This window comes from Haemaphysalis longicornis, unplaced genomic scaffold, assembly GCF_048455015.1.
Source record: "Haemaphysalis longicornis isolate Haplotype H1 unplaced genomic scaffold, Haemaphysalis longicornis Haplotype H1 scaffold_2, whole genome shotgun sequence".
NCBI lineage: Eukaryota > Metazoa > Arthropoda > Arachnida > Ixodida > Ixodidae > Haemaphysalis > Haemaphysalis longicornis.
This window is the reverse complement of record NW_027526295.1, coordinates 279,689,164-279,706,850: the sequence shown is the minus strand read 5'-3', so window position 1 is coordinate 279,706,850 and position 17,687 is coordinate 279,689,164. Positions and strand designations below refer to the sequence as shown.

At 48.8% G+C, this 17,687-nt stretch overlaps 1 protein-coding gene across 2 annotated transcripts in view; it reads right to left on the bottom strand.

Annotated features, from left to right (window-relative positions):
- LOC144170756 (proprotein convertase subtilisin/kexin type 4-like) overlaps nucleotides 1-17,687 on the bottom strand; it is a 215,056-nt gene that overhangs the window by 152,807 nt on the left and 44,562 nt on the right. The gene's annotated exons all lie outside the window — the stretch shown is intronic.

Sequence of the window (17,687 nt, the reverse complement as noted above, 5' to 3'; positions counted from 1 at the left end):
GCGACAAGTCGCTGAGGAATATGGCTGCACCTATTTATATGATTCGCCATTCTAGAATATTTAAGGTAAGTCGCCGAGTTCACCCCTCCTACGTTATGCTGAGGTGAAGTAACTTTAGTTTTAGTTTAGGCGAAGTAACTATTTTACTTATTTTGCGTCTAAATGTTCAGCTTTGGCGAGAATTCAAGCTAACGTTGCTGTGGCCCAACTGCACACACCAGACGGCGGTCTTGACAAATGCCTCTCCCAAAAAATATTTATTATTCCGTGAATTTCCGGCCTATAAAAAAGCAGATTCAAGTGTTTGAGAATGAAGTTTAGCAACATTTTGTCGCGTTTGTTTATAAACTGATTCGTCTGATGTCGCCACCTGTACACGGTGGAACACGAAAACCGCTTCCGGTATGTTAAAACGTGTTCCTAGCCAGTACGTCGCGGTAGCCTTGGTAGTTTCTTAGACGATTTTCTCAAACATTATAAAGGGAACATTACCCTATCTAGCAACTCTTCTGTTCCGGTAGGCTGTCCCTCTGCCGTGAAAGAAGTTCGAACGTCAACCGTTGCCAGCACTGCAGCGAACCTTCCGACCAAAGCACACTGGCTTCAAAGCCGCAGCGACTGCTGCAGCGGTTCATATTGCCACAAGCAGGGTGGCGATACAGAAAAAAAGTGATCTGGGTTTGCTCTCCAATGAATATTTTTCTGTGTTTTTATAGAGGACATTATCTACATCCAGCACAATCGCGCCAGCTGCACCAATGCGATCACAGCCAGAAATTGATCGCGAACAGAGAACGCTCGCTTGCAAAGCAGTAAGCCACGCCTAACCGATCGTTTAACAAGGTCATTCCCGCACCCTTACGTGTACACAGCGATGAGACATGAGAACAGCGTGAACTACTAGGAAATTTGATTCACTGTAGGGTTTAACACGCCGACGCTACGCAGGCAATGAGGCACGCCATAGTGGAGGGCTCCGGATTAATTTTGACTGCCTGAGGATCTTTAACGTGCGCCGAAATCTCGTACACACGGGAGTTTTTGCTTGTCGCCTCCATAAGAAAAGCGGCCGCCGCAGCCGGGAATCGAACCCGCGACCTCGTACTGAGCAGCACAACGCTATAATAGCCACTGAGCCACTTCGGCGGGTAACTACTAGAAAGAGATTCGACATTCCAGGAACTACCGAACCTTACAATGCTATCACTGCAGTTATTCTGTTTTCACCGTGAGTGAAAAAAGATCCACACCGAATAAATTCAATATACACATGACATGGATGGCGGCATCGAGATGGGGCCGAATCACCTTGCTCGCAATGTTCCCAGTGCTCTGCAGAGACTACGCCCGAAGGAATAAACCGCCGCATCAAGCAGCCTCCAATTGCCCTATTTACAAAGCAGACTCGGAAAAAAGCTTTCGGTCATAATACTCCTGGACAGCAAACAAACCCTGCAAAGCGCAGCTTACCGCCGTTTTTACCCGCCATCTTTAAAAGCCTTCTTGCGTGGAAGAATACAGGGGCCTGGAAGCGCATTTCAAAGAATCACCAGACGCCGCCCAACTGGACTTTCCAAAAAGCAGACAGATGCCAAATCGAATTTTCTGATCAGGCCGGCAGTGTGAGACGATGCTGTTCACTGAGAAAAAAAAAGCGCAGCCTGACAGCGAACTCGCTCACACGCATTCGCGGTTTGAAATGCGAGCTACTCGATCTTATCGACGCACAAAGCCTGCGCAGGCACAATGAGCTGGGCGTTTTCACACGCAGACCAGACGGCTCCGGCGGTGCGCCACGCGGGACAAGCGCTACTGGACACCGCGGCAACGAACAGGCGGAGCGCGGGCGTCAAAACGGCGCCGGACACCTGAACTGCAGCGCGGGCCTTGAGACGGCGCCTCTGGCCGCCGGCGCCGCCGCCGCTGGGGAGAAAAGGGAGCCGCATTCGACAGGGCGTCAAAGGGCGTCTCCAGGGACGAGTAAGAAGGCGGGCTTGAGAGGTTCTTAATCATAACCGACACATTCACACATGCGACGCTGTCAATCTGAACAGCTTGATCGCTCCCGTCGTTGGACATCGGCAAAAGTTTGCCGAGGTGGCGGGTGTGCGTTGTACTCCTTTAAACTGAGACAGAGCGAGGCTGCCGGTGTAGTGTAGCGAAAAAAAATTCATTCAATGTCAACTCAAAAGCGTACTATTTTCTTGGGGCTCTTAACTAGGTTCCCTCCAGTGTTGTACTCGTTCCTCCAAAATAGGAACGAAAGCTCGTTCCTCGTTCCTTGCCAATTTTAAAACGAGTTCCCGTTACAAGTTCCTTTATTGCGAAAGGAACGCGTTCCAGTTCCACTTCGAAAATTGGAACGTGTCGTTACATTAACGTTACAATTAGGTTTTTAAATTAAAGTATAGTGTAGGATAATCCTGGGTCGAAATTAAGTCAGACATTTAAAACTCACATCGAACTACGCGTATATTATACGAATATTAACACCACCGGCAGCAGATTATCTGGAGATAAAGATAATCAAAAGAAACGCTCCTACGCGATTTTTTTCAGGGAGAACCGGACAAACTCCAGACGGCTCGAGGACATTTCGGTGCAGGATATTTCGGTGCGGAAATTTCGGTGTACGGACATATCGGTGTACGGACATATCGGTGTACGGGCGTTTCGGTGGTCGCACATTTCGGTGTACGGACATTTCGGTGTACGGACATTTCGGGGACCAAATTATCCGGTGCTTGCCTGTTTGCGACAGCCGTTATATTTTTATTTCCGCTTAACGTGGGTTATGGACAACAATCTAGAGCAGTGAATTTAATTTTTTGATTGATGCCATGTTCGATCTTTGCCAGGTATTTTAGAAATTCTACATTTATATATTTTTGTTTAATACTGGGACACCTGTTATGCAGCCGATTGAATTCTTTAGCACACGTTGTTTTTTTCATTTCTGACAGGTTGTTAATTTATATTCGCTCTTTTTTAGCTCAGACAATTACCCGTGTTTACGATGGTCTACCCCCTCTTTTGTATTTTTTGTTAAATTACACACCCTCAAATTACATAAATTACATGCACACTCTCAATACCCAAAAAGTAAGAAACATTAGCTAGCCCCCCAGAATGAGAAAAACCTTATGAAGAGTATTACGTAGGCTGGGCTGCCTTGCTAAAATGAATTCGTGAACACTAGTCTAGGATATTGTCGGGAGGAAAAACGGGCCTTTTGGAAAACAGCCGCAGGTTCTAATGTCCTAAATGCTGATTAATAGCGTACCGGTTGTGCATACAAATTCCACCCATTGTGTTCGAGACAACCAACCTTCGTTTAATGTTTACATGCCTACATTTACCTTATTTAAATTCTTTGTTCTAGCGACCCCCCCCCCCCCCCCCTCCCACCTCCCGCCTGTACGCTCGAATCTGGACCAGATTTCTTTTTCGGCCATATTATTTTCGGTTTCCCCTGAAAATCCTACTCGCGTGGTGGAGTTCACGGTCTCCGAACCGTCAGCGCAGTGATTTTTTATTTTTTATTTAGAACATACTGCTAGCCTTTTGGTGGAGGCTTTTGCAGGAATTGGGTGATATATTCAGAACAATGACATAGCACACTTCGCGTTTAAAACAGAGAAAAAGCTTTACATTCACCATGGGCGCACGAAACCTCTATAATGTGACACAAAAAGCCAGCCAAAAAGCCGCTGAGAACACAATGGCCACTATCGTTTGCTGGCTACGCCCTTCAGCGCGTCGCGGTCATATCGACGGCGCCCGCACTCCAGGAATCGCTCTTTCTGCGCCTTCAGTCGCCCCCTTGGGAATTAACTCATCAAGTCGGGCATATCATGGACACCCCAGGCATACATTGCTTCCTCCCATTATAAGAAGCAAAAAAATAGGCTAGTGTGACGAGAGCGGCAACAGTCGTCTTCAAGTTTTCGAAGTCCAGTCGACGCAATGGTGAAGCACAAGTGACACCCCTCTCTCTCTACTTAAGGGGATGATTGCCGGCGGGGCTCAGCTTTCCCCTCCCCTAAGTAACGCCACCGGAAGTGCGATCGTTGGTTTGTTAGTTTTAAGTAGAACTGACACCGAATGCAACGAAGGCGAGATTGATTGAGAGAATAATTAAAACGAAATGCACACGCGCTTAATCGACCTCGTTTTTCTGTTGTTTTTTCGCCGAAGTTTTGCTGGCGTGGGGGGGGGGGGGGAGGAAAGACTAAAAGCAGCAGCGTCTTGCACCGTCGGGTGAAGTGAAACGAAAGCGCTTTGGTAACACTTAAAGTATTAGGGTTGTTAACATGAACATTAAAATAACAAAAAATGGTTGAACGGATCCAAATTAACAACGTTAATTTTTACCATCTACTACAGAAATTGGGTTTCACGTGGCAATGCTCCGCCAGGGTTTAGCGTTCGTTTCCACGAACGGCGGCGCAAGCACAAGTCTCGAACGTAAAATCATATCAAGTCACGAAATTACAATATTAAAGCTAAAATGTTCAAAGAATGCCTGGGACATCCCCTCACTCAAAATGTCTGGGCCAAGACGTCGTGCACCAAAATGTCCGTGCACAGGAATGTCCACACCGAAACGTCCCGGACCGAAATGTCCGACACCGATATGTCCGGATCCCGTTTAGCAGTCCGTCCGTTTCGTTGGCTACGTTGTTACCGGGTTTACCAGGACCGGTCTGCTCCTGAGCGCGCGGAAGGGCGAGTAGGAAGGGTGCGGAGGCGCGGACATGGCGAAAGCAGGCCCGCGGAACTAATCCCCCTACTGCGACGAATGCCCATGTGCCCAGCCGGGTCCCGGCCAACCCAGTAACAACGCATACGACAGAACGGACGGACTGCTAAAACTTTCTTTTCTTTCCCCGCCAGGGAACAATTCTATCGGCCAGACGCGCATTCTGGCCTTCCCAGACAAACGATGAAGGGTGAAAAGCAGTCTCGCGGCTACGCTATTCACCCGTCGAACACCGCGTAAGCAACCAGCATGAAAGCAAGGACAAGCTGCGGCCTGCTGCGTGGTTATTGTTTTGCCTTTAACCTTTGAGGAAGCACTTACGGCTGAAGGGCGGGCAAATTGACCAGCTTATACGAAGAGAAACGCAGTAGCGACTTGTGCATTTTTGTACTCGAGCCTGGCATCAAAAACAGCTAAATCCTAGCGATGTAACGGCAGGAACGCCGTTCCTGCCGTTCCTTCAAAAACGTAACGAGTTACCGTTACAGTTCCACCGACCCTTAATGGAACGGTGGCGTTCCTCCGTTCCTCCAAAAAGGAACTAGTTCCAGGAACGCCGTTCCTTGTAACGCCGTTCCTTGTAACGCCGTTCCGTACAAAAAATTCCTCGCAGAACGGAGGCGGGGGGAGCACCCTCATAGTTCGACCTTCCCACCATTAACGGCACAGTGCCTTCGAATAGGACTACAGCCTAGAAGAGAATTTCCACAGGGCGTATGCCGGAAGAGCAGGGAGCGACGGGCAAGGTCGCCAGCCGAGCTAAGTAGGCCGGCAACGTCGGACCGCTAGCCGCATCGCACGAGGCGCGTACGGGTGAAGCCGTCGTGGGAACCGAACGAAGCCGCGCTGCGCACCGGACAGCAGTACACCGGCGGACGCTCGCCGTCCATACAGATGCATCGCCGCTACACAGAGGCGGCTGCACGCCGCAAATACGTTACACGGGGCTCCTACAGCTCGAAACGCTGCTAAAGAGCTTACCTTAAGATATGCAGAGACCCTGACACGTGCTCAGCCGCGGACTACGTTGGAAGCTGAAGGGGGCCGGCTTCGGCAAAACGAGCGTGCATGCGCTGGCTGTCGTAGTCGGCAAGCGAGTGATGCGAGAGTGCAACAGTGGCTTTATAGGGTTCGAGATTGAAAAACAGCACAGGCACACTTCTCTGGGGCCGCATAACGACTCGGTCCACTGGATATTGAACGCGTATTGAGTGTATAAATTGCGATTTCCTTAGGGTTATAGCGTTTAGCATGTATATGTCGTACATATGTGTCCTTGTTAGTCCTGTATATATGTATATATGTATCCTCTCCTTCTCATTATCCTCCCTTTCCTGTACAACTGTGTTCCCCATTCTCCACACCCCCACACCAGCAGGCGTTCCGGTGTCCACCCTTAGGTGAGACAAACTACGCCTTCTGGTGGTCTTTCCTTTCCTGGCTAACAATTAATTAATTAATTGGGGAGGCCAAGAACATTTCACGCCACTGGGAATTGGAGGATTCGCGTAAGTCCACAGTGCTTGTTTCCGCAATGGCGACGACCAGTGCTTCAGACAGTAGCGGAGGCCGACCGATGGGAGAGGGCCTTGAAACGTACATGGAATTATGACAGCAGTGTATGAAAAGAAAAAGATAAAAGCCAATCCCCCGCGAGAGGGAACGAGGAGTACCGAATGCGCTATTCAGCTGGTTACCCGTAAAGCGTAACACGGACCTCGTCTTGGCGCCTGTCGCTGGCGTGCAGCAGATGAGCGTGGAAAAACAGCATTTGGATAGCCTTCACTCACTCCCCCTCCATCCTGTTCGCGTTTGGTTCTCGTTCTCTATTTTTCTAATATTATGCAGACCACGGCAGACTTCGCACCGCACACTGTTTGAAACGAAAACGCCGTCGCGTGGCCTCAAACGACAGGGAAGCCGGAACCCGTGAGGCAAGTCTGATTATAATTGCACTCCACGCTTAAGTGTATATAATTAAGGATGCGACTCGAATGGCATCAAGTTAACAATGTATAATCCAATGTTGTAACTGGTGTCGCCTCCGCTTATAACCCCCTTCCGACTTGGTTCTCCTGCCCCCGATTGGACAAAAACCTGGAAAATGTAATTCTCTGGGTGTTTGTACTAAGACCACGCGCCCGACTGAAAAGTGATTCTGTCTTTACGGATAAATTGTATCGCATTCAAAATTTCCCTCATCGCGCAGTGCGACAGACACGAATTACGACCGTGAAGATATGGCGCCGCTCTTTGTCTTTCAACTCGACAATCACAACAGGTAAACATGCTAACAAAAAAAGGCGCGGTAACAGCAATGCTGAAGTGCAGGAAGAGACTTGAACTTTCCAATTGTTGAGTAACGCGAGATCTGGCGACGTGTAGCGTTGGAGGGTGGCAGTATCGATCGATATCGAACCATCCCACTAGCGCAGACGGTTGAGAGAACGCGTTCACGCTGGTTTTCGTCATTTACTTTCCAACGTGGCAATTCTCAACGGGGCGAAATATCACCATCATTGTCAACATCATCATCACCACCACCACCAGCCTATCTACGCCCACTGCAGGGCAAAGGCCTCTCCCACTAATCTCCATTTATCCTGGTCCTGTGCTAACTGCGACCAATTTATCCACGCAAACTTCTGTATCTCATCTGCCCATCTAACTTTCTGCCACCCCCTGCTACGCTTGCCTTCTCTAGGGATCCACTCTGTTACCCTTAATGACCAACGGTTATCTTGCCTTCGCATTACATGCCCTGCCCACGTCCATTCCTTCGTAATTTTAAATGCAGAGCATTTCAGTAACTCACGATGTCACCCGCGTTGACGTCCGTCGTAGTCCGCGCCGTCGTTGTCCGCACCCCTCCCCCTACACTATATATTAAAAAAAATACTATCCGGCGCCTGGTTTCGATCCCTCGACCCTGCGGGCGGAACGCAATGTACATGTTGCTCTACCCACTGCGCCACAAAGCCGACACAGAATGGAAGGCTACGAACACGACTTATATCCTTGACTCATTCAAACTACGTCAAGAAGCTGCTGATACAACGCATTCACTACCACCAACTCCCCAAACACTAAACGTTTACGCAATACACCCACCCCCTATGCGACGCATTTACTCGAGTCCCCCTCGCAGGGAGATGGGACCGCCAAAAACAACGCTTTGTGGACTGCGCAGTAAGGTGCCGGCACGTGCGAGAACCGCTCGCGCTGTTAGTTCCAGGCAGGGGGCGCGCGAGCACTGCGAAGGCGGGAAATTTGAACTGCTTTGGACAAACCTCCGTTCAATTCATCAAGAGAGAAGTGAGACAGGGAGGCGAAGAGCGTGATGGGTAGTAGCAGTAAGCGGATAACGGTGCCACAGGCCGTTATGGCGAATCACTGCTCTGCATTTACGACAGCTTTCACGTTGAGTGGAACGGCTTTAATTTTTGTTACTGATATGTCCATAACACGCGTTTGTTCCTGACCCACTCCGCTTTCTTCTTGTCCCTTAATGTTACACCTCTAATCCTCCGTTCCATTGCTCGCTGAGTCGTCCTCAATTTAAGTTCAGCCATTTTAGTGAGCCTCCAAGTTTCTGCCCCGTAGGTGAGTACCCGGGCAGAAACTTAAGAGCTTAAAACACGGAACTTGAGCAAAAAGCACTCAACTCGTCCCTGTTATCAATGGTGCGCACAAAAAAAAAGGATAAAATTGCACTTGGATATCTTGAAACTGCAGCACAGTAGGCTGAAAGCAAGCGCCAAGAAGCGACATGTCGAGTAAGCATTTCGCCAAGCACGTCGCAACCCATAGCCGGGTGCGGCACGAAATCTATACACGTCGGGTCCAGTCTCTCTTGCTCTCCGAACAGGGTTTTCCCGGAGCCAACGCGTCATACTGCCGCACGGCGCTCGAATAACGGCCATTGGAACCTCTCGCAGAGCCGGTCGGCCAGTGCTGGCATCAGCATGCTCACCGCGTACTCATTTTCATTGCAATGCGCTAGCATTCTTTGCCGGGCACCCCAGTCGCGAGAAGTGTGATATTACGCCTTCCCCTATTACGCACAAAATGCGTAATAGGGGAATTTAAGTCATTTCATCGTTATATAGTAGTGTAAATGTACACATTTGTCGAAGGAGAACTTAAGTTAAAAAAAAAAACTAAACGAACAACGAAATCGTAAAAATTAATTTATCGAACTAACGCGATTAAGACAAAAAAAGTAAAAAACAACCACTAACAAAAATCACCATAAAGCTAACCATGTAACGCCTTGTGTGCACAAAAATACATAACTGACTGCACGCAGATTGGTTATTTTTTTTGTTTGGTATCCGCGTTTTTTTTTTTTCTTCCAAAGGAAACGAAAGTAGCCCAAAAGAGCCCAACGTGAACTAAAAATGACGAGAAGTCGCCCGATTTGAATCTTCATAGCCAAACCAACTCAAAATACAGCACAGGTATGTCCGATCCAGCGGCCTCATGCGATTGCTTAAAACCACTAACATCCCTTATGCCGCTACTCCGTTTCAAAAACCTTACGTTTGTGAAACGGCGCGGCGGCGCAAGGGATGTTCAGGCATTAGTAGACACTCGTCAAAATTTCTGTACCATGGTTTTCCTCCTAGTCAACTGGCTGGCAAGCTTAATCGTACTGAAGCGAAACTTTATTTCAGTTATTTGTGACGGGAACAGGAAGGCGCATCTAAAAGAACGTCTTACAGCGATCCTGGAGGCAACCAGCCATACGGTGACTTCCCGGTATGAGCCGTGCAGCACTAGCGCACATGTCATTTTTCCACTCCATCAGGAAAAAAAAAAAGCATATATTACCGCGCGCCGCTTTGTATCGCAGAAATACGAGGCAGAGAGGCTTGCACAGCTGCGCCGTAATAGCGCTAAGGGCTGCACACCAAAGCCAGACTTATTGAAAACAACCCGGCGGGTAAAAACCCACGGCGGCCGTCACGGAAACGTCATCGAGTGTACGCGCTCAATCGCGCCCCACAAAGGCGGAAAAGAACAAGAGGAACGTCTGCGCCGCAGAGATCAATCCACGCCAAAGCTAAACACACACCTGTATCCCCCCACGTCCCTCCGCACATCTGCCCGGCGTCGACCGGTATCTTTAAAAGGAAAAACGCGCCACAACCACGTGTACGCAGGCTGTTCGACTGGCTAAAAGAACGCCCGACAACACGACAAAAACGCGTGTAAGACATTGCGCAGACTGATCACCGTAGCGTACTTGGACCTACTTGTACAACACGCTCGAACGGACAGTCTTGTGGCCGAGCTAATTACTATGCAGGGAACGTGTCTTTAGGCGCAAAAATCAATTCGTTAGGTCCTAAATACCGGGTTCTAAGTGCCAAAGCTAGACCCGGGCTTTGGAGCGCGAGGCGGAGGGGGACTACGGTCTAATTTAGACCACTTGAGGATCTTTAACGAGCGCCGAAACATCCCGACACACGGCCGCTGTCGTTTATCGCTTCCAGCGGAAAAAGAGGTGGAAGCGGTGGAAACGGGCTTGGGCCGAAGCGTTTACGCCCTTAGTAGCACGACGCCTGAGCCACTAAGCCGCCGCAACGGGCGATATATGAACACACCTAAGGGATATTGAATGACGTGCTAGAATACGTTTAACCTTTAATGTGATGACCGTTCAAGAAATCCTTCAATTTTTCGTGCACTGTGCGAGTAATTTTCCCACTTGATAAATTTACAGTCTGAAGGGATTGAGAAATCTGAGAAAATAAGTGCCGGAAAGCATTTATTTAACTTCGCCCTTTGTTACATGTGTACCATTTATGACCTTTATAGGCATTTGCATCTGTAACTAAAACTTTACATTGCTAAGTGACATTGAGCAGGCTGAACAGTCTCAACCTCGCCAGTACTTAAAATCTGAAATTGATTTAGATATTTACTAATTGTTTACCCAAATGTTGATTACTGTCCAAGGGGTTATTCAGGAATTTTCACACCGACGCGGCAAGATAGGTCTCCACTGAAGCAGGACAGTTGCACAGACCGCGAAGTAGAAACCAGCGATCGAAGCTCACTGCCCCAGATTAGTCCAAATGATAGCCTTATTGTTCAGTGCCAGATATTGAGGGATTTGTGAATACAAGCAGCCAGATTTTATTGCCTTAACTTCGTAAATGAGTGAAATTAGAAAATCCTGACGTTTACTTTGGAGACATTTCTACGATTAATCTGTTGACCCAAAATCAATACTATATTTTTATGGACCTGTGCGACATTGTGGTTGTTCTGAAAACACGTTTAAGCCAGGTGTTACTTTATTTGGAGTGCTACTACTAAGGAGTGCTACTTTGAATATTTTAATATTTCGAACTAAGAGTTTTCATTGAACACCAAAATCAACTGCACTACCCCACAAGCCTATAGAAGACACAATGAGAGTTGTAAAAATGCCTTTCAGCTGCAGATGCTGCTCATTCAACGCCATCGGAGAAGTTAAAAAAATGAAACTTTTTATACATTTGTTTACGTAATTTTCGACGCAAAACCAACTGGATAATCTCAGAAACATAGGACTGAATTTGCAGGAAACGTGTCTCCGGAAGCCGCCATATTAACCTCGCCGGGGACGATACTTCGAAAAATCTTGAAATTTATTTTTAGACGCATTCCAAGCAGGGGGAACTGCAGTCCCCCGGACGCAGCCCGGGGACTGACAAGCCTAGCCGCTTAGACGTACCCCCCCCCCCCCTTTCCCCCAGCGCCTAGTTCGCTACGGAACACTTCTATTGTCATGAGCAACTGATAATGCGGCTTTCCTGTTCGGTCTCAATGGCCGAGGGGTAGAGTAGCGGATTTTTACGCTTGCGGACTGGGTTCGAGTCCCAGTGCTTTTAGGGGCGATGCCCCTTAGGGGCTCGGGCTGTCGGTGCCGCCTGTCGTCGTCGTCTCATGTAGTCACGGTACTAAAACACCGGGACACTCGTTTTCCAACGCTTCGCGCTAGAACACTTCGTGCTTTAAATACACGAGACTTTTACAGCAAAGCTCTATGCCTCTACCCCCAACGGTTCGATGATGATGATAGTTGGGTTTTATTGGCGCAAGGCCGACTATAGGCAAAGAGCGCCAAAGAAGAAGTTACTGAATTATGATGAGACCATAAGTACTAAAACATGTGACTAAAAGTAAAGGTGATGCAAAACAAAAGACAATGGAGATGGCTGGTGTATAGGGCCAGGGTGATTACACATGATATGACAAGAGCTGCAGAAAGTTTACCTCAGCTAAAAACTTAAAAACACGTTGACTAGAAAACATTGGTTCGTCGGCTAAAAAGTATGATGGGTGCAAAGGAATGTGTCGTCTGTATAATTCAGGGAAATGTTTGTGTCGTGTTGTGTCAAGTGCCTTGCATGTGATTAGTATGTGGACTACGGATAGGCCCTTTCCACACCTGCTACACGTGGGTCCCGAAGTTCCAGTGAGCAGGTGGGAGTGCGTAACATGTGTGTGGCCTATCCGCAGCCTAGCCAGGGCGACTTCAGTGTATCTGTTGTGTGAGTCAGTTATGTAGCGTCCAAGTTGTGGTTTTATTACGTGTAGTTTGTTGTCTGTTTGTTGACTCCAGTGTAATTGCCATGTGTTACGAAGCTGTCGTCTGATGTGTGTCTTTAGGTCGGTGTAAGGTACTGTTGTAACGTCAACTGTAGTCATGAGAGCAGCATCACCAGCCATTTGGTCGGCGGCCTCATTGCCAGGGATTCCACAATGCCCTGGTACCCAGCATATAGTTATTTCAAGATTTGAGGCATATGCAGACATTAGTACCTTGAAAAGAGCATTTATGACATAGTTTTTAGATGACTTTCCAGATGACAGTGCCTGTACAACGCTTAGAGAATCTGTGTAGATGATGGACTTTGGAATTTTATGTTCGAGGATGTGGTTTGAAACGAGTAAAATGCCATAGGCTTCTGCCGTGTAAATACTGCTATGAAAATTCATTGTTTTAGTTACGGTAAAATTTGGTCCGTGCGCTGCACAAGATACGGTAAAACCAGTTTTCGACGCGTCGCTATAGAATTCTGCGCACCTGTACTTGTCCTGCAGGAACAGGAAGTGCTGCAGAATTGCACTTCTGGGTGCCCTATTTTTTTCTACTAATGTGAATGATAAGTCGCATGATATAGGATGTAGATGCCATGGTGGAAATAAATTATGGATGGGTGTCTTGTGCGTGTCTGAAAGAGGGACCGTGAGTGCAGAAGCCTCCTCCCTAACTCTGAGAGAGAAAGGTAAGGAAATGGATGGCCTGTTTAAAAAGAGTTGCAAGTTTGATGTATTGTTCATGATAGGATTAAAAGGATGATTGGTAAGGGATACAATCTTAGATGCATATAGCAGATCAACATACTCCCGCTGATGCCCTAGACACCACTTGTCGCACTCGACATAAAGGCTTTCGACAGGGCTAGTGCGGAAAGCGCCGCATGAGAGGCGAAGGCCAAGATGCAGCACTGGGTCGAGCATTCTCAGTGCGGTCTTTGTCGCCGACCCATACACGACGCTGCCGTAGTCGAGCCGAGACCCCACCAACGCTGTGTACAGGCGCAGCAGGAGTTGTTTGTCGGCCCCATAAGATTGATGTGAGAGAACCTTAAGAATGTTCATTGATTTTAGGCATTTACATTTGAGCTGTTTGATATGAGGGATGAATGTAAGTTTTTCATCGAATAAAATGCCTAAAAACTTGTGCTCCTTGTTCACAGGAATAGGCACATTCGCAAGAGTGATGTCTGGGTCCGGGTGGACCCCACGCTTCCTGGAGAATACAACACAAGAGCTCTTTCCAGGATTAATTTTAAAACCATTCTTGTCTGCCCAGCTGGCAAGTTTTTTAACACCAAGCTGGACCTGACGTTCACAGATTGACATATTACAAGATTTAAAAGATATCTGTACGTCGTCTACATAGATAGAGTAAGAAATGGTAGGTGGCAATGCCTTCCCAAGAGAGTTCATTTTAATTATAAAAAGAGTACAGCTTAGAACTCCACCTTGGGGCACGCCGTTTTCTTGCACATGAATCCTTGACAGTGCGCTACCAACTCTCACGCGAAACGTTCTGTGGGACAGATAACTAGCCAGAGTGTTGAGCATATGGCCCGAAACACCGAAAGACTTCAGGTCACTGAGGATCCCGTAGCGCCAAGCGGTGTCGTAGGCCTTCTCGAGGTCAAAAAACACAGTCACGACATACTGTTTATGCACGAAGGCATCCTTAATGTAAGATTCAAGAGCTACGAGTTGATCATTCGTGGATCGCCCCGCCCTGAAGCCTGCCTGGCAGCTCTCGAGAAGACCGTTGTACTCAAGGAAGTACACGAGCCTGCGGTTTATCATCTTCTCGAAGAGCTTGCACAGGCAGCTCGTCAAGGCAATAGGACGGTAACTTGAGGGGGACGACGGGTCCTTTCCCTCCTTCAGGAAAGCTACAACTATAGCCTCCTTCCAAGAGTTTGGAATGTGCCCCGAAAGCCAAATCTTGTTATAGAGGTGTAAGAGTGTTAGAAGAGTGTCTGCGTGCAGGTGTTGTATCATTGTGTATGTGATGTTGTCTGGGCCTGGAGCTGAGGGTTTACACGTGCTCAGAGCAGCCCTCAGCTCATACAGTGAAAACTCTGAGTTATAAGAAGATGTTGACCTATTGTTATCTAGTATAGGCTTCTTTTCGGCCGTTTGTTTGTGTTTCATGAAAGTGTTTGTGTAGTGTGCTGAACTGGACACGTGTTGGAAGTGTTGTGCGAGTGTGTCAGCCTGGTCTACGAGTGTGTCCCCTGTTGTGCTGACCAGAGGCAGGCTGTGTGTTTGTTGTCCTTTGAGTTTACGTATTCTCGTCCATACTTTCCGTGTGTCTGTGTAGGAGTTAATTGATGTTATGAATGTACGCCAACTATCGCGTTTTGCCTCACGGCGCACACGTTTTCCGAACGCCTTGGCCCGTTTGAACAAGAGGAGGTTACTCGACGTGGGGTACCGACGAAGGATACCCCACGCCTTGTTCTGGGCCTCTCGCGCCCGCCTACAGTTCTCATTCCACCACGGCCTCCGCTGGTTGCGCGGGGCACCAGAGGTGTGGGGAATGGACCTTTCGGCGGCGTCGAGGATGTGCGCCGTGAGCAGTTGGGTAGCTTCTTCAACGTGTAGGTGTCCTATGGATGTGTGGTGTAGTTTGGATGTCTCTGTAAATGTATTCCAGTTAGCTCTTGCTTCATTAAACCTTTTATGGGAAGATGGACTGCTCGGGCCTGTACCTATATGCGTTAATGAAGTGGGGAAATGGTCACTACCATATGGGTCTGTGCCCACGCCCCATTCGAGACATGGAAAGAGAATTGCAGAACCAATAGCCAAGTCAAGACATGAGTATGTGTTATGTCTTATGTTATGGTATGTAGGCTGTTTATTGTTGAAAAGGCATGCTCCAGAAGATGTAAGGAATTTCTCTATCAGGCGACCTCGGGCATCCGTTCTGGAAGAGCCCCAAAGAGAGTTGTGAGCATTAAGGTCGCCTGTAAGGATGTATGGTTCGGGCAGTTGGTCAACCAGCGCCTCGAAGTCAGAGCTCGAGAGTGAGACATCAGGAGGAATGTATATGGAGCATACCGTTATCAACCTATTAAATATTATTGTTCGAATTGCTACAGCCTCAAGGACAGTGTTCAAGGTGACAGGGTGGCATGCTAAGGATTTGCGGGCAATTATGGCCACACCGCCAGAAGAGTGTGTGCAGCCATCCCTGTCTTTCCTGTATACCAGGTAACTATTCAAGAAATTTGTGTGTTTGGAATTAAGATGTGTTTCCTGGACACACATTAAACTTGGCTGATTGGCATGCAGAATCTCATGCACGTCGTCAAGATTATTCAGAAGGCCTCTGCAGTTCCATTGAACAATGTTTTCTCTTCCCATTATGATGTGTTAGAGCTACTGGAGTGTGATTATTTATGTAGGGTCTTTCGGGGCTTGCACTCTTGGGAGGGGTTTTCTGACCTTCTCTACTGACCTGGACGTCGCAGCCCGTTCCTTCCGCTGCGATGAAAGCCGGAAGGGCTCGACGTCCATGTCGTCATCTGATGGCAAGGGGGTGGCCAGCGGACTGGGTCCCCTTGACGTGGTACCCTTTCGGGTGTTCTTTGCCTGCGCTGCCAGTGCCGAAGGCGTGGGGAGCACCACAGGTGGCACAGGCAGTGAGGCGGGGGAGGGGGTCGCTGCGACTGCCTCCGTCTCCATCTCCGTGCCCTTGCGTGTGCTTTGGGCCGGTGGAGAGGAAGCAGTGGATGCAGCGGCATCCCCAACAGACGTTGTTGCCACCACAGCCGCTGCTGGGTGAGCGGGCGGTGCGGAGGTGGGTTGGGCTGCCATAGGCAACCCAGGGGGGGGCGGGGGCGGGACCAAGTCCGACTCGCGGTACTGGGTCCCCGCCGAAACCAAACGCCGCTCCGCCCCCCGGCGAGCTGCGTCGGCGTACCTGCCCAGAGGGAAGGAGGCGAACCTCTTTCGCGCCTCTGGGAAGGTGATGTTTTCCGTGACCTTGATGTTTATTATTTTTTTCTCAAGCTTGAACCGCTCGCAGGTTCGCGAATATGCAGCGTGAGGTCCTTGACAATTAGCACAGAGCAGTTGATTTGATGAACAGTCATCAGTGAGATGGTGTTGGGCACATTTAGCGCAGGTTGGCTGGCCCCGGCACGAGTTGGTACCATGCCCGAACCGCTGGCACTTGTAGCAGCGACGCGGATTCGGGATGTACGCTCGAACGGAGCACGAGATAAAGCCTGCCTTAATGGATTCAGGAAGTGTGGAGCGGTTGAAAGTCAGGATGATATGTTTTGTGGGGATTTCCTTCTTGTCTCGTCTGATGGTTATACGCCTCACTGCAGTTACACCCTGATCTTTCAGGCCTTCTAACAGATCAGCTTCGGTCTCATTCAACAAATCAGTCTCCGAAATCACACCCTGAGAGCTGTTGAGGCTACGATGGGGAGTGACTTTGATGGCCAGATCTGCCATGCAGGTTTGCGACAGGAGGTTAGTGGCTTGTTGCTGCGTCTTGACATTGACTAGAACTTCACCGGTACGAAGTTTCTTCGCATCGAACGATTTTCCGAGGATGCCTTCCAGGAACTTAGTGATCAAGAATACGGACATGGAAGAAACAGGGTTTGTTTTGTCAACTGCCTCGATAACCAAGAATCGAGGATAGTTGTCAGGTTTCGGACTGTGGATTGTTGGAAGGGATGGAAAGGAGACTTCGGTGCGGCCCCTTTTCGGGGGCCGATCACGTTTGGGGGGGGGTTTTGAATTATCCATATAGCATTGGAAAAAAGTAGGGGACGGGGGTACTTTCGTCTCAAACCTTACCCTAATAGCTTGAGAGGTCCCGGAGCTCCCTGCCTGGTGAACAGACAGGGAGCCCATCCGCCGGAGCTTGACCTGGGCTCCGACGGCCACCGTTCGTGGTTTCTAACCCTCCACCTATAAACACATTGCCACGGTTGGATCCAGCGTATGTTTGGGGGCTCGGGGTCCGCGGTATCGCCAGTACCGTCACCAAGATTGCTCAAGGTGCCCCGTGCGGGGTACCCCCAACGGTTCAATCTCCGTGGGCAAGAACGCCAAGACGCCAAGGCAAAGGCCAAGAGGGCAAAGGCCTCTCCCACTAATCTCCATTTATCCTGGTCCTGTGCTAACTGCGACCAATTTATCCACGCAAACTTCTGTATCTCATCTGCCCATCTAACTTTCTGCCACCCCTACGCTTGCCTTCTCTAGGGATCCACTCTGTTACCCTTAATGACCAACGGTTATCTTGCCTTCGCATTACATGCCCTGCCCACGTCCATTCCTTCGTAATTTTAAATGCAGAGCATTT